At 41.0% G+C, this 26,934-nt stretch overlaps 1 protein-coding gene across 2 annotated transcripts in view; it reads left to right on the top strand.

The window, feature by feature from the left end:
- Nucleotides 1-26,934, top strand: part of LOC124555671 — a 443,175-nt gene that overhangs the window by 83,092 nt on the left and 333,149 nt on the right. The window lies entirely within an intron of this gene.

The raw sequence follows: 26,934 nt of genomic DNA, 5'->3' as shown, positions 1-26,934 counted from the left end.
CCCCCATACTCTCTGGTCTCTTCACCCGCCAACACCACCCTGGCAGAAAATTAAATTTTAATATTTAAAAGACTAATTGTTGCTATCTCAACTCACTCCAATTAAAATGGCAGCTTGTACGCTCACGCGGGGATATCCATCTACAAGGTCATGGTATTAAGATCTAGCAGCGGTATTTTTGATTTTTTTTTACAATTTTCCAGAATTTACATTCTTGCACGGAGACTTTATTACTTCTACATATCGTGACTGATTCACCAGTCACTCCAATGGTGACAAGGTTTTGCTGTATTTTCTATTTCCGTAGTTCACTTTAATTTTACAAGCCTGCCATTGGTTATACCTTGCGCCACAAGGTTCAAGGTCTTGTGTTTTTCTACACAAGAGAAGAAGAGTTTCAGTCCACAAAACTGTTTTGTCACATAGTGTAGCATCTTACAGAAGTTCGTCTTAAAGGTATCACCCTACCGTTCCCTGACACTGTCAGTCGTTCCAATTTTCGTACTTGCCATTCGCGTCGGATTTCATGCTCCCAGAAGGCCAGTTTGATATTTGCGTGATTTAAACAACCAAATAAACGACTGTTCTAGTTTCGTGACGTGCCCTAGGAAAATTGCAGCAATGGAGAGACGGTTCTTGACACTTTATATTTGTCAGTCACTCTCTCCTAAGGTATGGTAGTATTTCTCTATTCTTTATTACGCATGTCAACTATGAGATGTGTCAGACAACCCTTATTGGGTTTATATCTCAGGAATTTAAGTTCATTGAGAGGACAGTGGATACGTATGATTTCTATCCGGACACCTCATCGAGCAAGTTTTACTCCCTTTTTTTCATCCTTTTCACGTATTTTCTTATCAGCAACAACTTTCCTAACATCAGTTCGACTCCTAGAAATCAGGAATATTATACAAGTTCATCACTGCTTTGAGACCGCAAACTCATTAGTTATCTGACATGTATGTCCCTTTTTTCATATCATGTGTGAGTATACCATTAGTCCTGTAGTATCATCTGTGGAAGTTACAACTTAAGGAAATGGAGACCATTTTGTTGATGATTCTTTATAGACGTGAAAGAACGTCTTCTCCAGCGGTGTTTTCGCTCGTGTTGTCATGCTTCTGAGGGACTGTAATGGAGTCTAAAGATACATGTAACGAACTAGACTTCCACACATAATGGTATCTTATTAACTGTACACGTCTTCTTGTCCCTATATTCGTTCTAAGGACTGTAAGTGTTATCACTCTTTACACATTTTTCTAGTCGGATTCTCATGACTTTCTTTCTCTGAGACCCATCGTCTCCTTTAAATCAGAGTTTTAGTTTTCAGTGAGATTCGTTTATCCTATTCTTATCTTACTGATGTCTTTGCCGGCCGCGGACGTGGCCAAGTGGTTCTAGGCGCTTCAGTCCGGAACCGCGCGAGTGCTGCGGTCGTAGGTTCGAATCCTGCCTCAGGCATGGATGTGTGTGATACCCTTAGGTTAGTTAGGTTTAAGTAGTTCTAAGTTCTAGGGGACTGATGACCCCAGATGTTAAGTCCCATAGCGCTCAGAGCCATTTGAACCATTTGAACCTGATGTCTTTATCGTGACCCTATCAGTGTCGTAGAATTTCAACACTATTACTTCTTGGCCTTCTGGAATCATATCCTGATTTTCTAGTTCTGTTGTCTTGCTGCTCACACTCTCATGCTGGTCCGCTAGACTCTGCTGCTCCACTGAGTATTGGCCACTGCTACTCGCATTGTTCGCAGTCTGCTGGCTCTCCAGGAATTTGGGCGCTGCTACTAATAGGGAGGTCTTCTTCTTGCGGAGAGACTTTGTGATACAGCTGCTTTCTTCCTATTCTCCTACCATCAACATCCCCATTACGCACCTCACAACAATTTCCTAACACTCCAACGCTTGGAACCAAATTTCTCTGTCTTGCTCCGGAACAGATTTTTTACATCAAAATGGACTCAGTGTGACCTGCGTTACGCAGTCAGGACGTAAACGACAATGTGGTTTTAGCTTTATTTTTGTCAACCTTTATAGTAGAGAAAAGAGGGAGCATATCTCCTTGGTTGCAGAAATTAGCTTACAGAACGTTGGCAACTCTCATGGCGTTGGCAGGAATGGTTTCCTGAAATAGCTGGTTGTTACTCTTTCTCTAACAAATTTATTCGTTTAACAAACTTACTTTTTTAGAGAGGTGTGGGACGTGAACCCCTTAACAGAATGTGAGATGCTCTCAATAATAACGACAAAGGATGTGTATCAGAGACGAGTGCTTGCACTGTCTCTCGAACTGCTAACTACTGGCCACTCGAGCATCAGCCTTTGAAGTAATTCACTTGGCCTACCATCCAAGAGACAAGTACAGAGCTGTGACTTATTCCTACTATTCACTAAAATTCCTCTGTTCTAACTCTCTGAGACAGAAACAGGCAGTTTCTGTTCAGCACTATTAGAATGAACAATCTCTAAAGCTACTTAGCTTGCAGTTGCTGTGTCTCCATGTCTATCACCGTCTTATCATTGTTGAAGTGCCTGTTACTCCATTAGGTGCTGCTGCGGGGAGTCACTGCCTTTTGGATGCTTAGTGCTGAAACTGACTACAGACTACCGGCCAACCTTTTATTTCGTTCTTATTTGACTGTGCGTGCAAAAGATGATCTGAACTATATACGAGAGTTGTCCAGAAAGTAAGTTCCGATCGGTCCCGAAATGGAAACCACAGTAAAAACCAGAAACGTTTCATCTGCAACAGTAAGGTACACCTTCCACCTAGTTCTCTACATAGTCGCCGCTCGAACTTCGTTTTTTGTCATAGTGTTGTATCAAGTTTCCAATATCCCATCATAGAAAGCAGCCACGTGGGTTTTCGGCCAGTTATCTGCACTGTTTTGCAACTCGTTGTCTGGGGAAAAATTTTTTCTCCATAGCCAGCGGTTCTTGTGAGCAGAGATGAGACTCGGGGGGAGCGAATTAGGGACTGCATTGTGGATGATCAAACACTTCTCAAAGGAAACGCAGCAGGAGCGTCTTCATTGCCCCTGCATTGTGCGGCCGAGAATGTGCATGAAGAAGGAACTGTTCGATAGTTGTGTTATGCAGGCTGCATGGCACAGGCGAAATCTCCAATCACGCCCTCCTACCTGGCGAGATACGCTATTCCCTACGCATCTTTACGTGCTCACTGTTCACTGAAAACTGAAAAGAACGACGCGATACGATCGAGGGGCATACTAGAGACACCGCCCAACACATTTGTGCAAAGTTTCAACGAATTTTCCCAGTGGTTTCCATTTCGTGACCAATTGGAACTTGCTTTCTAAACAATCCTCTTATCTGGAACGTCCGTTGGACCCTTCTCTGGATATGTGACAGCCTTAATGTTTAATTATCGTTCCATATTCCACTTATTATTCTTCCATTACGCGTGTTGTTTTGTTTCCTCTTATTCCATTGACCTCAACCTTTGATGTCTCTGACGATGTCTCAAGTGTAAAGTTTAGTGGTGCATTTGTAGAAAGAAACAGTGTCCAACCACTTCGTTTAGCGTTGTATTCTCTCGATATCGTGTTTGCGATCCATTTGTCTCGTATATAGGTCGGCTTCTCTGTGGAACCCTGTGCATTATTCTCTTTATTATTTGATATGTAATTACAATTATTGAAATTTTCTGAGATGATACCGCCTCTCCCCAAAAGTACATTAATGTGCACTATTCAAAGTGCAGTTGATAGATTCAGAATACACTTACAAAGTTTTTACATACATTTTCTTTATACTACACCCGAAGGAAAACTTCTTAGCGTCTATTTGTTATTACCACTCTGTTATCCGCGTTTCTCGAATGTCTAATATATATGATCATTTCCTTGTTTCTGTCTGGTAATACTATGTGCGTTCTATTTATTTCGGGTGTATGCAGTAATGTAATAGTGTCATTTTTACTCTAACAGATCAACAGCAGTTCTCATCTCCAGGCTCATCAAACAAACTTTTCTAGAAATACTTACAACGGTGTTTTGTACAGCATAGAAATACAGTAACAAAAACAACTACTTTGAAGTCACCTAAGGTGGAGGTGATACTCTTCAGAGGTAATTCAAATTGTATTTTGGATGTATTGATTTTTGTATCCATTTCATCACAGCAATATAAGTTCATATCTGCATGTGTTATTATGTCTCTCGCTTTGTCTGATTGAGTATCTATGTTTGCTCACATCCCTTGCAGCTTTTATGCAATTTAATTGTTCATATTCCATTCCTTTTAACATTCTTAAATGGATACTCGTTACATAAAACGATCATCTCTTTCTCCTTAGGTATTACTACTCATTAGTGCTTAAACTCACCAATACACTTCTTTCTAACGAAGCATTTCCTTGACACAGTTACTAGGTATGTGACAGTCTTATAAAAATTTCAGTTCATAGTCCTTTTCGCTGTACATTGTAATTCACCCAAATGTTTGTTTGCATATACTTCGTTGTTTGGCCATTCCATTATAATGTAAGTGATCAGGTGATAGCATAGCACATAGTTTCTTGTAGCTTTCTCTCAACAAATTTTCTTTCTCTGATTTTTGTGTAAGCATTAGAATTCTTATTCTCCATTAGTGCAATACTAATTACAGAACTTAAAACATTGCTAGTTACAAACACATCAAGGTCCATAAAATTTAAACCTGTATTCATGTATTCTTCCGTATGAATTAATGGAAACTTTACTTCTCATAATTAATTTTGAATCAGCGTCAACTATGCGTCATTTTGAATGGGATTTTCATTGTGATGGGTAGGACAGTCTTACATGTTAATCATTACATTTACTGAGTGTTCATATTCCATACTTAATTTTCTAAGTAAAATTTGTTTTGGAAGACTTGCTCTTTGGTTGTCATGAATGAGGCATTCCTCCTTAGTTCATGATTTGTAGTCCTAAGAGAGTATGCATAGGACTGTTCCAGTTTATTCATTCCATTTTTGTGCCATTACTCACTTGTGGTGATGGAATCTACGGTTCTTTTCAAATCTGACAGCGTAGTTCAGGCTACAGCCTCTTGACCTTTGGGTAATTTCAACAATTATTCTGATCTAGACACCTTACATTTTAGACATCATCTTAGTAATAAGGCTTCAGTCTACGGATATTCACTTAGAGTTACTGCTTCCTAGTCGTCTTTATTACTACATCAAGCAGTTCAATTCTTACTACCTCATATGAGTCCCTGCACTGGGAATCCAACTTGTTTGATCTCCTGTGTCCTACTGTCTCATTGTGCAGTAACACATTGTGCCTTACCTTAAATGTTCTGTAATGCTTTGTTTAGTCGTAATGTACCTTGCTAGCTTTTTTGGCCTACGATAATCGTGATAATTTGGTTCTATTCTGGGTGCCTGCTTTTGTGACACTAATAGTAATGTTACTGTTCTTCGGAACAGTAATTCAGTAGGTGCATATCCTATGCTGCTGTGTGGTGTGCTACCGAATCAAAAATGCTGTAGGGTACCCACTTATCCCAGCTGCAATTATCTACATTTATAAAATTCTTGAAATAATTCACTGGGATCCGATGTATCCCTCCTAATGCTCCATTTATCTGAGGGTGAAGAGCAGTTGTCTGTATCTTCTTTCTTCTTGATAACTTGCATACTCTCTTAAACACTCGAATTAAAAACTTTGAACATTTGTCTGCAAGCAATATCGAATGAATACTACACCTTAATATAACTTCTTCAATGAACCTTCCCGCTACAGTGGCCAAATCTTGTCTGTCTAATATGACTTCTACTGTACGCTTGCCCAAATCGTCCTCAAACCTTGATATATATCTGTTGCTAATGGAGCGACATCTGTCCATATAACATTGATCAAAAACGGTCTGAGCCGTGTTCATAATAGCTAATGGCATTTTGGTCTTATGCTCAGTTAATTTACATCATTGACATTTTTCACACATTTTGAAACTATTCCTCAGTATCTCTTTTCATTCCTTTCTATAGGCATTATCTCTGTAAGCGATTAAGAGTTCAACGAATCGTTTGGTGTTCACCCAACGGATTGCCATGCACTTCCTTCATAATTTTGTTCTTCTGCTCACCACTTGGCTATTCTGTGTCTTCACATAACGCATTAGCTTCTGTTATCCGGCTTATGGGCTCTTTACTGTCCCTCATTTGTGCCTCCTAATCATTTTGTCGTATTCTACTTAGTGCAACTGCAGTGGCGTTGAGTTCTCTTGTGGATGTTTTTCTAGTTTGAGTCTCCAATTAAAGAACCGTGAAAGTGGGTCTTTTACACTAAACATCCATGATTCTAGTTTCTGTTTGGTTATTATTGGGAAACTCTGTGCACTTATGGTAGAAATAGTTTCTTTGCCAGTACTTACGCCGGAGTGTTTAAACTCCAGCTTGGTGGCTGAACGGTTTATTATGTCTGCTTTATTCAGTGACCTAGACAGGTATGCTATTCATTCATTGCTCTCGATCTTTGCTTGTGATAAGACTGAAGCGAGTGCCTCACTATATTAATCTATCGCAATGATGAAAGAACTTTCAAAGTCAGGGTACTGTGGTGTTGGCGAACTGATTAACTTCTTTTCTAATTCTTCGAATACCTCTTGCCCTTGGCTTCCCTATTCGTAACTGTTGTTGGCCTTGTGCAACTTATGCTAAGGGGCTCCAATTTTACTGAAATCTTTTAGAAATTTTCTGTAGTACCCTCTTAAACATAAGCATCCTTTTAACTGTGTCTTTGCCTTTGAAGTTGGAGACATCTTCATCTTCTGAACATTCCGCTCATCAGGCCATTCTTATTTATCATTTTGTGTCCCAAAAATATTACTTCCTTCCGTAAAAATTTACTCTTGTCTAGCTGCAACTTCAGCCGGGATGCCCTACGTCAGTGGAAAATCTCTTATAGTTTATTATTATTTTCTCTTAAAGAAAATTTGCTAGCAGATAATTTCATCAAGATATACTAAGCACTTTGTTCCTCGTAATCCTGACTGTGCATCGTTCAGTAGTCTTTGAAACTTAATAGACTCACCTTTCAATCGCATTGGTATCCTCTTGTACTCACACTGCTATAATTGGCACTAAATTCTGTTTCCTTCCTGTCTTGGGGGTCCATTGATATTTGGTGGCACCCACTGGCCAAATGCAATGTTCAAAAATACTTACCTTCTTCCAACTGGTCCAGAATTTCTGATATGTTCGGGACTGCAAAGGTCTCCCCTACCGAAATCTAATTTAATTTACGATATTCAGTCACCATTCTATATTTTAGTTGCACACTGGCATCTATTTCCTTCGGAATTAGTAATACTGGCTCATTCCCTACAATAATTTTGTCATCCATCACTTTTTCTATGTGTTCGCGTAGTACATCCCCCTGGGATTATGATATCTGATATGGGCTGACATTTATAATATCGCCTGAATGTTCAGGCAATAGCAGAATCTTTGTTTTACTGTCTCTTTAAATGAATATCTGTCCTATTCTAGATGAAAGACATCATAATAATATCTACCGATATTTGTACTTGAAGTTTGTCTTGCTTCCTTTCTCGTGACCCTGTCTGTACCAGAGAATGTCAACAACTGAATGTCATAGTAGTTCACAGTTATTCGTGTTTATAGACAACGATGGATCTCTAATTTTGTAGGAAATCCCAACTGTACTGCAGATTATACGGTGCATCTGCTCCCTTTCTTAAAACATGGATTATATGTTTGCCTAGCATGTTCCTGTCTATTCTGAAGTTCAGTGCCACTGTGCCCAGTGTGTTCATAATAACATGCGTTACCCCTTTTAACCTCTATACCTCTCGCTTACTTTCTGGTGATCTGTGGTTATCGCATCTTCCTTGAGTAAAGTGATATGGGTTCCCATATCTATGAAAATATTTAATTCCTTACCGAAATCTCTGCAATAAGTAGTCATTACATCATTTTTAGCCTCACAGCCTACTGCCCTCACCTTGGGCCATTTAACACTGGCTACACGTGAAGTCCACCAATACCACCTGTTTCGTTTCTATCCTTTCCCCCAGAATTTTTCGAGCTTTTGTCTACATAGGATCCCAGTGTACCCATACTTAGTATCTCTATAACACTTCGGAGCTCGAAAGGCTCTGTCAACACACTTCTGGCATTGATCGCATATAATAACCTTGTCACATTTCACATCTGTATGTCATGGGTCGCCACAATGGTCCTACTAATAATGAAACTTCCTTACTTTCTCTGGCCTGTGGGCTATCTGTTCCCATCTTATTTTGGCACTGTTGTGGCAGTGTTTGGCTACATGTCCCATTTTGCCAAAGGTGTAACATTTCACATGATTGTGTTGCTGCGTACTATTATTCTGCCAAATTATTCCCCTTCAAGCTTGATTATCCTCTCTCACTGAGATGATTACACTCTCTTCTAGTTGGGTTACTATCGCGGCCTAGCTTAAGTTAATGCTCTTGCCTCTGTGCAATAATCTGTATTCGCTCAGTGGCTAAATCTTCAATAAAATATGTATGGCTAGGGCATAACTTATTCTATTGCACCGTTTAACCGTTCCGTCTCTGTTACTCACTTCTCAGGGATCAAGAATAATCTAGATATCTCATCTACCATATTTCTACAGGACGTAGTTGTTTTCCCCGGATATTTTCTTCTTGAAATAACTACACATGAAAATCTCTGGTTCTTTAGTCGGAATAGTGCTCCTCTACAATATTTCTCATTTCTGGCCAATTATTTGTATTATCTCTTACAAATAATTTTTCGCTAGCATTCCTACTAATTTTAGATTTCACATACTGAAATAATAATTTTTCATCCCCTTGGTTCATTATTTCAAACGTAGCATTCAAGTTTTAAATCAATTTTTGCAGTTTCCTTTTGTTAACAACAAATGCCCTCGGAACTGCAGCTAATGCATCCATTGCATTTATACCAACTCTATAATTGCTGTAGGACGTCACTGTGTTACAGTCGAAGAGAAATGCTTCTTAATTCGTCGCCCTGATTTGCCTATTCTGTTCTCTTGCTGCTCACATTTATCCGCAAGCCTGCTGGTCCACTGAGTCTTGGCCTATATAAATGGCAATGTTCTCAGTCTGCTGGACCCTCAGCAATCTTAGGCGCTGCCACTCGTAAGGATGTCTTCTTTGTGCGGCAAGATTCAGTAATATAAATACTAACATTTGTTCTCCTCTTTCCTATGCTTCTATAATTATTATCTTCATTACCCACTTTACAATAATTTGCTAACATCGCACACACTGGCACCAGATTATTATGTCGTGCTCTGGAAGAGATTCATCTCATCAAATTGGAGTCAGTGTGACCTTCGTTACGCAATCAGGGCGTTAACGACAATGAGTGTTTAGTTTTAGTTTTTGTCAGCCTTATAGTAGAGACGAGAGGGAGTAGATCTCCTTGGTTTCAGGGGACCAGGTTACAAGAGATTGGCAACGCTCATGTAGTAGGCAGGAATCGTCTTCTGAAGTAGCAAGTTATTACTCTTTCTTTAATAAATTCGTTTTTCTATCGAACACGCTTGTTTAGTGAGGTGTCGAACCAGAGCCGCCTATCAGAATGTTATATGTACTCCATAATAATGAGAAAGGATCTCTGTCAGCGACAGTTGCTTTTATTTTCACTCGGTCTGTTAAATGCTAGCCATTCAGCCTTACTAATCAATCATTAACACTTTGAAATAACTCATTAGTACCCATGGGCCACTTGGCCTACCGTATAAGAGACAAGGGACTTGTTTCTGCTATTCACCAAAATTCCTCTCCTTTGGCTCTCTGAGAAGGAGATAGGCAGTCTCTGTTCAGGAATATTCCAGTGATCACTGTCGATTAGTAGTTTGCTTGCTGTTGTGTGTCCACCAGAGTCTATGACCATATTGCTGTAGTTGAAGTGTCAATTGCTCCATTAATTACTGATGTGGAGTGTCAGTGCCTTCTGGATGCTAAGTGCTGAAACTGTCTACTGACTACCGGCTAACCTTTATTTCGTTCTTAATTGATTGTGGGTGAACACGGTAATCTGCACTATCTGTCTGGATCATGCCCTTGAATATTCCCTCGACATGTGATCGTCTTGATGTTTGATTATCATTCTGAATTCCACGCACAATTCTTTAATCGGGCGTTTTGTAACATTTCCTCCTTTTTCACTGACCTCAACCCTTGGAGCTTTTGGGCGATATGTCACTTGTAGTGCTTACTGAAGTAGATTACCAGTCTCTTAGAAAGAAATAGTGTCCAGTTGCTTTTGGTTTCTTTATCTGTCCCAGATAGAGTTTCCTTCTTCCATTTGTCATGTATGTGGTTTGGGTTGATTATGAAAGGGCTGTACTCTCTTCTCTTTATGGTCTGACATGGAATTAAAATTATTAAAACTTTCTGAGGTTTCAGCACCTCTCCCCAAAGGTACATTAATGTGTACTATTCAAACAGTAGTTAGTACGTTTAAAATATACTGACAGAATTTTTCTTGTCAGCACCTGAAAGAAAAATCTTTACGTGTATTTGCTATTACCAATCTTCCATCCGTCTTTCTTTGATATATTTCGGATAAAACCATTTCCTAGCCTCTGTATACTGAGCGTAAGTGTATGTTATTTATTACAGGTGTTTGCAGTACTGTCATCTGTATTCAAATAGACCGACAGCAGTTCCCATCTCCACAGTCATCAAACAACTATTGTACAAATACTTACAACAATTACATTTTATGCAGCACGGAAATAAAATAAAAATTTAACTTCTGCTTACATATGTAGCAACTGAACAGGATGGGACTTCTTTTCTCGTTGTAATTAACACTGTTCTTACCCATTACTCTTAACTAATCTAAATTGGAAGTGATATGCTTTAGAGAAAATTCAAATTTGGTATCTGAGGTAATGACTGTTGTTTCCATTTCGTCACAACAATGTTGTGACATTTCGTAGTACGTCTTTCTGGTATGCTTCGACTGGATCACTTTGTCTGATTGAATATATAAGTGTGATCCTTGTCATTTTCTGAAATTTGATTATTCATATTCTATTCTATTTAATATCCTTAGATGTATACACATAACGGCCACATCTTCTTCCATAGATATTATATATTCCCACTCATTAGTACTTGAACTCATCAATAAACTCCTTTCTAAGAGGAGCATTTTCTTGACCCAGTTATTAGGTATGTAATTGTCTTCTGTAATTTCACTCCACATTCCTCTCTGTTGTACACTGAAACCCACCCAAATGTTTGTTTACACATACTTCGTTGTTTGTGCATTGCTGTTTAAACTAACCTATTAGATGATAGCTTAGCATACAGTTTCTTAGAGGTATCTGTCAACAAATATTCTCTCTCTGGTTGTAAGTAAGTATATTGATCTGTACCAGAAGGCAATTTAACTGGTAATGGTAACATTTTATACAAATTAAAATCCTTATTCTTCATTAGCGGAATATGAATTATAGAACCTAATACATAATTTTTTACCAATACATCAAGATCCTTAACTTTGAATCATGTCTAAACATATTCTTCTTTGTGAGGCATTGAAAACTTTTCTTATCTTAGTTGTCGTTGAATAAGTCTTAGATGTTTGACAATCTAAACTGGATTTAAAATGTGAGAGCAAGAATGTCAATTTTATTGTGGATTATTGTATTTACTAGTTGTTCATATTCCATACTTAATTCATTATTTGAAATCTCTAATCCCAAGGGCTGTTCATCGACTGTCATGAATGAGATAATCTCTTTAGACCATGATCTGTAGTCCTCAAAAAGTATGTAATGGACTGTTCTATTTTAGGCCATTCCGTTTTTGAGAAAATGCTCATTTGTAGCGATTGAATTTACGGTTCTGTTCAAACCAGGCAATAAGACTATGACTACAGCCACTTGTCCATTGGATTATGTCAACAACTGTTCCGATCTCGACTGCCTCAAATTCTTAGGTTCATCTTAGTAATAAGACTTCAGTTTGTGGGCATGCTCGTCCTATTTCTGCCCCCTAGTCGTCTTTATTACTTCATTAGGCCACTCTATTTTTATTACCTCATATGGGCCTCTGAACTGAGAATACTGATATTTTGATCTACCACATCTTACTACCACATCACGCGGTTACGCTGTGTCCCCTACCTGAAATGTTCTGTATTGTCCCGTTTAGACGTAATGGACCTTGCTCTTTCCTTTGTCCACTTTAATTTTATCTCTCCCTATTCGATGCTCTTCTTGCATCCTAGTTTTGAACTAATAAATATAATCATCATAATTATTTAGTATTCTGGCTGCCTCCTTTCGTAACACACTTGGTAATTTAACTGTTCTTCCAAACATTATTTGAAGAAGGTTTTACCCTGTGCTGCTATGTGGCACGGTATTGAAAACCGAAGTACTCTCGGAAATCTACTTATCCCATTTGCTGTGATTTACATTTATAAAATGACTCAAATAATCCACTAGCAACCTGCGTCCTTTCTAATGTTCCATTCAGCTGGTGATGAAAGGCAACTGCCTGTATCTTGCTTATTCTAAATAGTCTGAATACTCCCTTAAAAACTTGTCATAAGAAATTTGAACCTTTGTCTGATAACAATATCGGAACAATACCATACCACAAGACAACATCTTCTATGAACTCTACTGCTACTGTGTCTACGTCTTGACTCTCTAACGGCACTGCTACGGTAAACTTACTCAAGTATGTGTTGCTTCTTGCTGCTACATCTACTGGACCGAGTGTATCCATACAAGATTGGGTAAATACGGTGTCTGCCGTTATTTCGTTGGAATTCATCACACATTCTGAATGTATATCTCGACATGTCTTTTCAACCCCTTACATCAACCATACCTCTTTATACGATCCAGTGCTCAGTGAATCTTTTGATGTCCACCTAATGGATTGTAGAGCACTTCTGTCATAATTTGGGCCTTCTGTTTCTCACTTAGCTCTACCACGTCTTCACATAACTCATTGCGGGCTCTTTGTTTTCCCCTACATGTCCCTCTTCATAACTTTCTCACATTCTACTTAATGCATTTAAATTTTCATTCAAACCGATCGGCTTCTATATAATCTCAAAAGAATACTCTACCAGTTTCAGTCTCCATTTTCGTAAAAGCTATAATGGGTCTTTTACACTAAAGATACATGTTAATGTCTTCTGATCGATTATTACTATGTATCTCCTTACACTTATAGTAAACATTGTTTCGGTCCCCTTAGTAATTCTAAACACTCCAACTTAGTGGCTAAGTAGTTTCTGCCTGGTGTATTCAGTGACGTAGACACGTTGACTATTCGTAGGTCGCTTTCAACATCGTCTTGATATCACAATAAACCAACGGCCTCACCAGCTGCATCTGTCGTAATAATGAAAGTCTTCTCAGAGTCAGGATACAGCAGTATGGCGCGATTGATCAACTCCTCTTTCAATTTTTCGAACGCTTCTAGCTGTTGACTTATCCACTTATTTTTTTGTTGACCTTTAGCAACTTATGACAGGGGGCTGCCACTTTTCTGAATTTTTTTTAGGAATTTTCTATAGTTTCCTACTAAAAGTAAGTATATTTTTAATTGTTTTTCTGTGTTTGGTAATGGGAATATCTTCATCATCTCTACATTCCGCTTGTCTGATCGTACTCGGGTAGCGGTTATTTTATGTCCCAAAAACCTTGTGACAGTCCACATTTGTATATCCTGGCTCATCACAATGGTACGAATAACTCCTTAACTTCCTTGCTTCCTCTGCCCCTATGGGAGTCTACAATCATCTTACTTTAGTACTGTTACGACAGTGTTTGGCCACGTGACCAGTATCACAACAGTTACGACATTTCACATGTCTGGGTTTTTGCTTACTACTAATTAGGCAAATTATTCCCCTTGAAACTTGATTCTTCTCTTTCATTGATATGATCAGGCTATTTCCACGGATTAGCTTCAGCTGATGTTTTCTCCTTAACTGTCTACCATCGTCTGTACTCCCTCAATGAATAAAACGTGTACAGCCTAGAGCATAACCTGTCTCCACTTTTTACTATTTCCTATACGTTACTCGTGTCACAGCAAACCCGAACGATTTGGATAGCTCAGCTGTCTTATTTCCCCAGGAGGCAATTGATTATCTCAAACGTTTTCTGTCTCGAAATATCCTACATGCATAAGTATCAATGGCTTTTCCTCAGAATAGTTTATCCTCCAACATGTTTCTTACTTCCGGCGAAGTATTCGTATTCTACCACAGAAGAGATTTTGGTCTAGCATTCTGGTTATTTTACAGTTTACATGCTGAATTAATAGTTTTGCAGTTTCAGTGTTCACTAACTCTAAATTAGCATTCTCGTTTTCAATAAATGCTAGGAATACCGTATTCTTCTGTAAGCAATAAATGTCCTCGGAACTACAGCTAACGCATCCATAGCACTTATACTACAGCTATAGCTGCTGGACGACGTCACTGTGTTTCAATCAAAGAGATCTTCTTCTTAATTCGTCGCCCTGATTTGGCTATTCTGTTATCTTGCTGCTCACATTCTTTCGCTGGTCCGTTGGGCCGCTGAGTCTTGGGCACTGCAAATCACACCGTTCGCAGTCTGTTAGGCTCTCCGGAATAATAGGTGCTACCACTCGTAAGGAAGTCTTCTTCGTGCGCCGAGATCCAGAGATACAAATATTAACATTTGTTCTCCTCTTTCCTATTCTTCTATCACTATTATCCTCATTACCCACCTTACAAAAAATGGCTCTGAACACTATGGGACCGAGCGAGGTGACGCAGTGGTTAGCACACTGGACTCGCATTCGGAAGGACGATGGTTCAATCCCGCGTCCGGCCATCCTGATTTAGGTTTTCCGTGATTTCCCTAAATCGCTCCAGGCAAATGCCGGGGTGGTTCCTTTCAAAGGGCACGGCCGACTTCCTTCCCTAATCCGATGAGACCGATGACCTCGCTGTCTGGTCTCCTTCCCCTCAAAAACAACCAACCAACCAACCAACCACTATGGGATTTAACTTCTGAGGTCATCAGTCCCCTAAAACCTAGAACTACTTAAACCTAACTAACCTAAGGACATCACACACATCCATACCCGAGGCAGGATTCGACCGTAGCGGTCGCGTGGTTCCAGACTGTAGCGCCTAGAACCGCTCGGACACTTACCCACCTTACAACAATTTGCTAACGCCGCATTGTTGTTGTTGTTGTGGTCTTCAGTCCTGAGACTGGTTTGATGCAGCTCTCCATGCTACTCTATCCTGTGCAAGCTTTTTCATCTCCCAGTACCTACTGCAACCTACATCCTTCTGAATCTGCTTAGTGTATTCATCTCTTGGTCTCCCTCTACGATTTTTACCCTCCACGCTGCCCTCCAATACTAAATTGGTGATCCCTTGATGCCTCAGAACATGTCCTACCAACCGATCCCTTCTTCTGGTCAAGTTGTGCCACAAACTTCTCTTCTCCCCAATCCTATTCAATACTTCCTCATTAGTTATGTGATCTACCCATCTAATCTTCAGCATTCTTCTGTAGCACCACATTTCGAAAGCTTCTATTCTCTTCTTGTCCAAACTATTTATCGTCCATGTTTCACTTCCATACATGGCTACACTCCATACGAATACTTTCAGAAATGACTTCCTGACACTTAAATCAATACTCGATGTTAACAAATTTCTCTTCTTCAGAAACGCTTTCCTTGCCATTGCCAGCCTACATTTTATATCCTCTCTACTTCGACCATTATCAGTTATTTTGCTCCCCAAATAGCAAAACTCCTTTACTACTTTAAGTGCCTCATTTCCTAATCTAATTCCCTCAGCATCACCCGACTTAATTAGGCTACATTCCATTATCCTTGTTTTGCTTTTGTTGATGTTCATCTTATATCCTCCTTTCAAGACACTGTCCATTCCATTCAACTGCTCTTCCAAGTCCTTTGCTGTCTCGGACAGAATTACAATGTCATCGGCGAACCTCAAAGTTTTTATTTCTTCTCCATGAATTTTAATACCTACTCCGAATTTTTCTTTTGTTTCCTTTACTGCTTGCTCAATATACAGATTGAACAACATCGGGGAGAGGCTACAACCCTGTCTTACTCCCTTCCCAACCACTGCTTCCCTTTCATGTCCCTCGACTCTTATAACTGCCATCTGGTTTCTGTACAAATTGTAAATAGCCTTTCGCTCCCTGTATTTTACACCTGCCACCTTTAGAATTTGAAAGAGAGTATTCCAGTCAACATTGTCAAAAGCTTTCTCTAAGTCTACAAATGCTAGAAACGTAGGTTTGCCTTTCCTTAATCTTTCTTCTAAGATAAGTCGTAAGGTCAGTATTGCCTCACGTGTTCCAGTGTTTCTACGGAATCCAAACTGATCTTCCCCGAGGTTGGCTTCTACTAGTTTTTCCATTCGTCTGTAAAGAATTCGTGTTAGTATTTTGCAGCTGTGACTTATTAAGCTGATAGTTCGGTAATTTTCACATCTGTCAACACCTGCTTTCTTTGGGATTGGAATTATTATATTCTTCTTGAAGTCTGAGGGTATTTCGCCTGTCTCATACATCTTCCTCACCAGATGGTAGAGTTTTGTCAGGACTGGCTCTCCCACGGCCGTCAGTAGTTCCAATGGAATATTGTCTACTCCGGGGGCCTTGTTTCGACTCAGGTCTTTCAGTGCTCTGTCAAACTCTTCACGCAGTATCATATCTCCCATTTCATCTTCATCTACATCCTCTTCCATTTCCATAATATTGTCCTCAAGTACATCGCCCTTGTATAGACCCTCTATATACTCCTTCCACCTTTCTGCTTTCCCTTCTTTGCTTAGAACTGGGTTTCCATCTGAGCTCTTGATATTCATACAAGTCGTTCTCTTATCTCCAAAGGTCTCTTTAATTTTCCTGTAGGCGGTATCTATCTTACCCCTAGTGAGATAGGCCTCTACATCCTTACATTTGTCCTCTAGCCATCCCTGCTTAGCCATTTTGCACTTCCTGTCGATCTCATTTTTGAGACGTTTGTATTCCTTTTTGCCTGTTTCACTTACTGCATTTTTATATTTTCTCCTTTCATCAATTAAATTCAATATTTCTTCTGTTACCCAAGGATTTCTACTAGCCCTCGTCTTTTTACCTACTTGATCCTCTGCTGCCTTCACTACTTCATCCCTCAAAGCTACCCATTCTTCTTCTACTGTATTTATTTCCCCCATTCCTGTCAATTGCTCCCTTATGCTCTCCCTGAATCTCTGTACAACCTCTGGTTCTTTCAGTTTATCCAGGTCCCATCTCCTTAAATTCCCACCTTTTTGCAGTTTCTTCAGTTTTAATCTACAGGTCATAACCAATAGATTGTGGTCAGAGTCCACATCTGCCCCTGGAAATGTCTTACAATTTAAAACCTGGTTCCTAAATCTCTGTCTTACCATTATATAATCTATCTGATACCTTTTAGTATCTCCAGGGTTCTTCCATGTATACAACCTTCTTTCATGATTCTTAAACCAAGTGTTAGTTATGATTATGTTGTGCTCTGTGCAAAATTCTACCAGGCGGCTTCCTCTTTCATTTCTGTCCCCTAATCCATATTCACCTACTATGTTTCCTTCTCTCCCTTTTCCTACACTCGAATTCCAGTCACCCATGACTATTAAATTTTCGTCTCCCTTCACAATCTGAATAATTTCTTTTATTTCATCATACATTTCTTCAATGTCTTCGTCATCTGCAGAGCTAGTTGGCATATAAACTTGTACTACTGTAGTAGGTGTGGGCTTCGTATCTATCTTGGCCACAATAATGCGTTCACTATGCTGTTTGTAGTAGCTTACCCGCATTCCTATTTTCCTATTCATTATTAAACCTACTCCTGCATTACCCCTATTTGATTTTGTGTTTATAACCCTGTAGTCACCTGACCAGAAGTCTTGTTCCTCCTGCCATCGAACTTCACTAATTCCCACAATATCTAACTTCAACCTATCCATTTCCCTTTTTAAATTTTCTAACCTACCTGCCCGATTAAGGGATCTGACATTCCACGCTCCGATCCGTAGAACGCCAGTTTTCTTTCTCCTGATAACGACATCCTCTTGAGTAGTCCCCGCCCGGAGATCCGAATGGGGGACTATTTTACCTCCGGAATATTTTACCCAAGAGGACGCCATCATCATTTAACCATACAGTAAAGCTGCATGCCCTCGGGAAAAATTACGGCTGTAGTTTCCCCTTGCTTTCAGCCGTTCGCAGTACCGGCACGGCAAGGCCGTTTCGGTTATTGTTACAAGGCCAGATCAGTCAATCATCCAGACTGTTGCCCTTGCAACTACTGAAAAGGCTGCTGCCCCTCTTCAGGAACCACACGTTTGTCTGGCCTCTCAACAGATACCCCTCCGTTGTGGTTGCACCTACGGTACGGCTATCTGTATCGCTGAGGCACGCAAGCCTCCCCACCAACGGCAAGGTCCGTGGTTCATGGGGGGGAACGCCGCATACACACTAGCATTAAATTATTATGTCACACTACGGAACAGGTCCACCATATGAAACTGGACTAATTTTAACTGTTTCCTATACGTTACTCGTGTCACAGCAAACCCGAACGATTTGATTAGCTCAGCTGTCTTATTTCCTCAGGAGGCAATTGATTATCCCAGACATTTTCTGTCCCGAAATATTCTACATGCATGAGTATCAATGGCTTTTCCTCAGAACAGTTTATCCTCCAATATGTTTCTCACTTCCGGCCAGTTATTCGTATTCTACCATACAAGAAATTTGGGTCTACCATTCCGGTTATTTTAGAGTTCACATGCTGAATTAATAGTTTTGCACTTTCAGCGTTCACTAACTCAAAATTAGCATTCACGTTTTCAATAAATGCTAGCAATATTCTTCTGTTAGCAGTAAATGTCCTCGGAACTACAGCTAACGCAGCTAACAACAATTTGCTAACACCGCACACACACTAGCACTAAATTATTATGTCACGCTACGGAACAGGTTCAACAAGTCAAACTGGACTCAGTTTGATGTGCGTTACGCATTCGAACGTTAACGACAATGCATGTTTAGTTTTACTTTTTGTCAGCCTTTATAGTAGAGATGAGAGGGTATAAATCTCCTTGCTTTTAGAAAAAATGGTTCAAATGGCTCTGAGCACTATGGGACTTAACATATGAGGTCATAATTCCCCTAGAACTTAGAACTACTTAAACCTAACTAACCTAAGGACAACACACACAACCATACCCGAGGCAGGATTCGAACCTGCGACCGTAGCGGTCGCGCGGTTCCAGACTGAAGCGCCTAGAACCGCTCGGCCACATTGGCCGGCTTGCTTTTAGAAGACCAGGTTACACAACATTGGTATTTCTTACGTAGCAGGCAGGAATAGTTTGCTGAAGTAGCAAGTTATTACTCTATCTTTAATAAATTCATTGTTCTAACAAACACACTTGTTTAGTGAGGTGTCGGACCTGAGTCCCTTATCAGAAAGGATCTCGATCAGAGGCAGTTGCTTGTAGTGCTAAATACTAGCCGTTCATCCCAACTGATCAATCATCAGCAATTTGAAATAAGTCATTAGTACTCATGGGCCACTTGGCCTACCGTATAAGAGACAAGTGTCTTGTTCCCGCACCGAACGAGGTGGCGCAGTGGTTAGACACTGGACTCGCATTTGGGAGGACGACGGTTCAATCCCGCCTCCGGCCATCCTGATTTAGGTTTTCTGTGATTTCCCTAAATCGCTTCAGGCAAATGCCGGGATGGTTCCTTTGAAAGGGCACGGCCGACTTCCTCCCCGTCCTTCCCTAATCCGATGAGACCGATGACCCCGATGTCTGGTCTTCTTCCCCAAAGAACCCAACCCTCTTGTTCCCGCTACTCACCAAAATTCCCCTCCTCTAACTCTCTGAGAAAGAGGCAGACTGACACTTTTCAGTACTATTCCAGTAAGTACTATCAAATTCTACGTAACTTGCAGTTGTTGTGTGTCCACCAGAGTCTACCACCGTTTTGTTGTAGGTGAAGCGTCAGTGGCTAGTTGGTGCTGCCGAGCGTCACTGCCTTCTGGAATCTTGGTTCTGAAACTGACTGGTGGCTATTGACAAAGGGCCAATCTTTTATTCAGTTCTTAATTGGTTCTGGATACATACGGCCTTATGCACTATCTGTCTGTAATATCCCCTGGATCTTTCGCTCGATATGTGACCGTCTTAATGTTTGATTATCGTTTTAATGGTACTGACGATTCTTCCATGAAGCGCTTTGGGATGTTTCATCTTATTCCAATGATCTCCAACCTCGGCTCCTTTGGCGAGGAGGCAGGTGTAATGCTTACTGGCGTATTTGACCAGCCCCTTAGAAAAAAAAATAGCGTCCAGCTGCTTCGTTAGACGTTATCTTCTCCCGATAACCAGTTTCTCCCCACCTGTAACGTACGTGAATCATCTTGATCATGGAACCTTTTGTGCTCTTTTCGCTATAATCAGACAGGTAACTAAAATTATTAAAATTTTCCAAAATTATTAAAATTTTCAAAAATTCGAGCAAATATTTAATTTATACTGAGGTGAAAAAATGGTTCAAATGGTTCTGAGCACAATGGGACTTAACATCTACGGTCATCAGTCCCCTAGAACTTAGAACTACTTAAACCTAACTAACCTAAGGACATCACACAACACCCAGCCATCAAGAGGCAGAGAAAATCCCTGACCCCGCCGGGAATCGAACCCGGGAAGCCGGGCGTGGGAAGCGAGAACGCTACCGCACGACCACGAGATGCGGGCTATACTGAGGTGACAAAAGTCACGGGATAGCGATATGCACATATGCAGATGGCGGCAGTATCGCTTACATAAGGTATAAAGGGGCTCTGCTTTCGAGGAGCTGACATTTGCACTCAGGAGATTCGTGTGGACAGGCTTCCGACGTCATTATGGCCGCACTCGTAGAACTGATAATTTGAATACGGAATGGTAGTTGGAGCTATACACATGGGACATCACATTTCTTAAATCGTTAAGGAATTCAACATTCCGAGACCCACAATGTCAAGAATTTGCCGAGAGTACCAAATTTCGTGCCGTATCTCTAACGACGGAGAACACGTCGGCCGACGGCTTTCACATAACGACCGAGAGCAGCGGCGTTTGCGTAGAATTATCTGTGCTCACGAGCAAGCATCACTGCACGATATAACCCCAGAAATCAATGTGGGACGTAGCGACGAACGTAGCTGTTAGGACAGTGCGACGAAGTTTGGTGATAGTGGGCTATGGCAGCAGACGATCGACTTGAGTGCCTTTGCTAACATCACGCCAGCCGCTGCAGCACCCGTCCTTTGCTCGTGACCATATCCGTTTGATCCTAGTCGACTGGAAATTGATGGCCTGGTCAGATGAGATCCGATTTGGTAAGAGATGATGGTGGGTAGGGCTTGAGTGTGACGCAGACCCCAGGAAGCCATAGAATCAGGAAGTTGACAAGGCTCTACAATGTTGTAGGCTGTATTTACACATTCCTCGTACATGGAATGGACTGGGAATACTGGTCGAACTGAACCTATTAGTGACAGGAAATGGTTATGTTCAGCTACTTGGAGGCAAGTTGCAGCCGATCATGGACTTCATTTTCCCAAACAACAATGGAATATTGTGGATAACAAAGCGGCATGTCACTAGGCCACAACTGTTCGCAATTACTTTGAAGAATACTCTGGGTAATTCGAGCGAAGCACTTGGTCACCCAGATCGTCCGACGTGAATCTCATCAGTCACTTATGGGACATAATTGATAGGCTAGTTCATACAAAAAATCATGCACTGACTTTCGCAGTTATGGATGGTTATAGAGGCAGCATGGCTCAATGTTTCAGCTGGGGACTTCCAGCGACTTCATGATTTACGCGCTACAGTCTGGAACCGCGCGACCGCTATGGTCGCAGGTTCGAATCCTGCCTCGGTCATGGATATGTGTGATGTCCTTAGGTTAGTTAGGTTTAAGTAGTTCTAAGTTTTAGGGGACTGATGACCCCAGATGTTAAGTCCCATAGTGCTCAGAGCCATTTTAACCATTAGTTGTCTGAACGCCGGTATATGTATGTGGGTTTACTGCTGTAAAGAACAAAATAATATAGGATGAGATTTTTAAAAAATAAGAATTTGAAACAATTTGAGCAAAAATATGTGATATAGCTGGATGCAATACGGTAATCGGGTGCTTTTGTAGAGCCCGTGCCTGAGGACCGGTCCTGGCGGAACATTTGAGGGATAATATGGAGATGGTCACGCGTGAGTTTCCTGGTCACGTTACAGTAAACAGTAGGGAGAGGTTTCATTTTACCATTCACGTTCTGGATGTCTCCAGTTATTGGGGGCGTGCAGTGAGAACATGGAGTCATGTTAAAATGTTTAAAATACCTTATCCAAAAACTGTTTTGAACAATGAATTAGAGAACCGACTCGTGAAGGTAGGAGCTTAAGTCTCCTGGTTACAGACAGGCCTGAACTTGTTTACTCAGTCACCGTAGAACAGGGAATGAGTGTTCATAAGGGTGTTGGATCTCAATGATTATGGTCGTATATAAGGGAAAGGTAGGAAGCTACTTCAGCTTAGCATGTTCGACAAGAAACAGTTTTCAGATTACTTGAGTAGTCAACAAGCCAAAGCCTCATAGGCAGATCAAAGCTGAACGACGTCAAATTTAGCGTAAGGTCAATCATTCGTAACGAGTTTAAAGAATTCGAAGGTAAACTTCTATCTAACGATCTGACAGAAAATCCTAACAAGGGAACCTCCCCATCGCACCCCCCTCCGATTTAGTTATAAGTTGGCACACTGGATAGGCCTTGAAAAACTGAACACAGATCAATCGAGAAAACAGGAGGAAGTTGTGTGGAACTATGAAAAAAATAAGTAAACTATGCAGACTGAGTAGTCCATGCCAAAGATATGCAACATCAAGGATATTGTGAGCTCACGAGCGCCGTGGTCTCGTGGTTAGCGTGAGCAGCTGTGGAATGAGAGGTCCTCGGTTCAAGTCTTCCCTCGAGTGAAAAGTTTACTTTCTTTATTTTCGCAAAGTTATGATCTGTCCGTTCGTTCATTGACGTCTCTGTTCACTGTAATAAGTTTAGTGTCTATGTTTCGCGACCGCACCGCAAAACCGTGCGATTAGTAGACGAAAGAACGTGCCTCTCCAATGGGAACCGAAAACATTTGATCGCAAGGTCATAGGTCAACCGATTCCTCCACAGGAAAACACGTCTGATATATTCTATACGACACATGACAGGAATATGTTGTTGACCCACCTAACTTGTAAACTTGGCGAATGGGTAAAAAGATTCTTCTACCTTGCCGATTTAGGTTTTCTTGTGGATGTGATAATCACTCCCAAAAATGTGATGAAATCACAAGAGTTTGTCTCATAAACAGCAACAAATGATTGCAACAATTTCACAGTCGCACAGTTTTCCCTGTGCTCTGTCAAAACATAAGTTTTTAACATTTTCAATTTTTTCCATGTGTACACCGCCAAATCCTCCATATGTCCAAGCAGATCTGAACATGTCCTGGAACTTTGGAGAGCGAAGTTGATTGTGTGTGTGTGCCTGAACTTTGATAATTGTCTGAGAATAAAAAATTAAAATTTTCAGTCGAGGGAAGACTTGAACCAAGGACCTCTCGCTACACAGCCGCTCACGCTAACCACAGGACCACAGCGCTACTGAACCAGGGGTCTCCTTAATGTTGCTTATCTTGAACATGGGCTACTCAGTTTGTATATTTTGCTTACTTTTTTCATAGTTCCACACAACTTCTTCCTGTTTTCTCGATTGATCTGTGTTCAGTTTCTCAAGGCCTATCCACTGTGCCAACTTATAACTAAATCTGAGGGTGGTGTGATGGGGAGGTTCCCTTGTAAGGAGTTTTAGTTTCATGTTAAATCAGTAAAAAGATCAAAGCCATCTATGACAAAAATAGCGTCTAAGTTGAGGATGATCGGGGACATGCTGATGAACTATATTTCTTTTTCCTAAATGGTTTCACTGGGAAAGATCGTACCGCGACTCCTCTATCGTCGCACGAACTTTAAAATGACAGATATGGGAATCAGTGGCCGCGGAATATGAAAGCAACTGTAATCGCTCAGCATACTAAAGACGACTGGAGCTAGTGGGTTCCTAAGCGATTCTAGATAGAATATACGAAAGAACTTGCTCCTCTTCCTGCTGCTGTGTGTCGCAGGCCGCTGGAGAAGCAAAGCGTTTCCAGTAGATAGCCTGATTGCCTTGAGGAAATGAATACAGGGTTTGGCCCTGAGCACTATGCGACTTAACTTCTGAGGTCATCAGTCGCCTGGAACTTACAACTAGTTAAACCTAACTAACCTGAGGACATCACACACATCCAAGCCCGAGGCAGGATTCGAACCTGCGACCGCAGCGGTCGCTCGGCTCCAGACTGTAGCTCCTAGAACCGCACGGCCACTCCGGCCGGCTAATACAGGGTTTATACACCGTCGTATAATCGTGGACAAGTTATTGCTTCCTCATTATATGAGGATTTATGCAGAGGTTTGAAATTTATCCCGTTGTAGTGAAGTACAGTCTAGCGACGAATATATTATCTAACACCACCGGCCACTCGTTGGTCAAGTGTTGCCGCCTTATCGCGATGTAGCGACCTCGTCGTCAGAATCGGGCATAGCCTGAATGAGCGACATACGAAAGGGCTCAAATCGATTTTGAAAATCCTCACTCCGGTTCTGTTAGGCATGCAGTAAGTAACGTAAACATACGAAATAATATGTATCACTTGCATTGTATGAAGTGAGTGGAATAAAGAGCATAAAGTTATTGCATCACAATACATAAATGTAACTCAAAACGTAGCTGTACATGAGAGTCTTCAGCGCTCCATTAGAATCATTAACTATTACTAAAGCTGAGTAAATGCTTGTGACTAGCTAGATAATAGGATAATGTATACTTTCACATGACGATAGACGTCATAATAGTCTCCAGTAAATGTAGTGTTTACCTGTCCTCCTGATTTCTGCAGTTGATTTTGATTTGCTGGCTAGGAATCAGTTAGTTCCTAGTATACTACTGAAGTGGAAGCCCATTTCTGTGGTCACTTGCGTAAGATATGAGTGCCATTTCAGGAACCTTAATCTAGTATACGGAACAGTAACACGATCTCATTAATACGTCCCATACCAGCATACACAAAAATCTTCAATGTTAATCTCAGCATAAAATTTTCTCACTAACAGGCAACATTATTTTATAATCACCTCATTTTTCCTCCATTTGCACTAATCAGCTACTTATTTTATCATCAGCACCTATTCAAGTCACTGAATTTCAACTCAAGTGTTAGTGTTGTCTACCCTTCTAAGATACATCCATACACATTATAAAAATTGATGTACGTATGTGTCTATACAGAGTGTCTCAAACCTTTTGGGACAAACTGAAACAGATGATAATAAGTTCATAACTGATAATATTGAGACATAGAACCAATGGTCAGACACGCTTATTTATTGCGTTATGGAAATACACAGCGTCCACCGCATAACAGTAACGTAGCTCGTAGTAACTCTTCAAAGTGACTGCCAGTCTCAATGCATGGATTCCTGAATATGTATGTATTTACATTCCACATCTTCACCTAAAGCACTGACCCATATCAAACAATAGCTATACACACTTCATTTAGTGTTTAGAGACTATCGCTGTGGGAAAAATAACCCCCTACTTATCAATTGCCTGGCGGTGGGGGAAAAAACTCAGTCCCACCCACGACGTGCTAATATCCATACTTTATTCATGCATTGTTTGAGAATCGGAGCATTCAGTGACTTGGAACAAACATTTCATATGATTTCAAACTCTTACGAAACATTTTCTCACTGACAACCGCCACAAAGTGATGACAGGAAAAAAGTATATCTCTTACTACATTTTCACTGTTCATGCAGTAAAACTGCCGCTGAAGTGTGACGTTTTAATCTGTTACTTCTTTACTACCTACTCTATTCGCAACACATTACGCAGATAGTATTTACATATGCCGCTGGATGTGCATATAAAATCATAGTACGATTCATAGTTCAGGAAACACAAAATTAAAATATTCATCTGTGTGATAATGAAACTGCAGGGAGAAATTCGCTAGTGATACAGGTGAAATACACTCCTGGAAATTGAAATAAGAACACCGTGAGTTCATTGTCCCAGGAAGGGGAAACTTTATTGACACATTCCTGGGGTCAGATACATCACATGATCACACTGACAGAACCACAGGCACATAGACACAGGCAACAGAGCATGCACAATTACGGCACTAGTACAGTGTATATCCACCTTTCGCAGCAATGCAGGCTGCTATTCTCCCATGGAGACGATCGTAGAGATGCTGGATGTAGTCCTGTGGAACGGCTTGCCATGCCATTTCCACCTGGCGCCTCAGTTGGACCAGCGTTCGTGCTGGACGTGCAGACCGCGTGAGACGTCTCTTCATCCAGTCCCAAACATGCTCAATGGGGGACAGATCCGGAGATCTTGCTGGCCAGGGTAGTTGACTTACACCTTCTAGAGCACGTTGGGTGGCACGGGATACATGCGGACGTGCATTGTCCTGTTGGAACAGCAAGTTCCCTTGCCGGTCTAGGAATGGTAGAACGATGGGTTCGATGACGGTTTGGATGTACCATGCACTATTCAGTGTCCCCTCGACGATCACCAGTGGTGTACGGCCAGTGTAGGAGATCGCTCCCCACACCATGATGCCGGGTGTTGGCCTTGTGTGCCTCGGTCGTATGCAGTCCTGATTGTGGCGCTCACCTGCACGGCGCCAAACATGCATACGACCATCATTGGCAC

The sequence above is a fragment of the Schistocerca americana genome, chromosome X, assembly GCF_021461395.2.
Source record: "Schistocerca americana isolate TAMUIC-IGC-003095 chromosome X, iqSchAmer2.1, whole genome shotgun sequence".
Lineage (NCBI taxonomy): Eukaryota > Metazoa > Arthropoda > Insecta > Orthoptera > Acrididae > Schistocerca > Schistocerca americana.
This window is presented reverse-complemented; position numbering and strand designations above follow the sequence as displayed.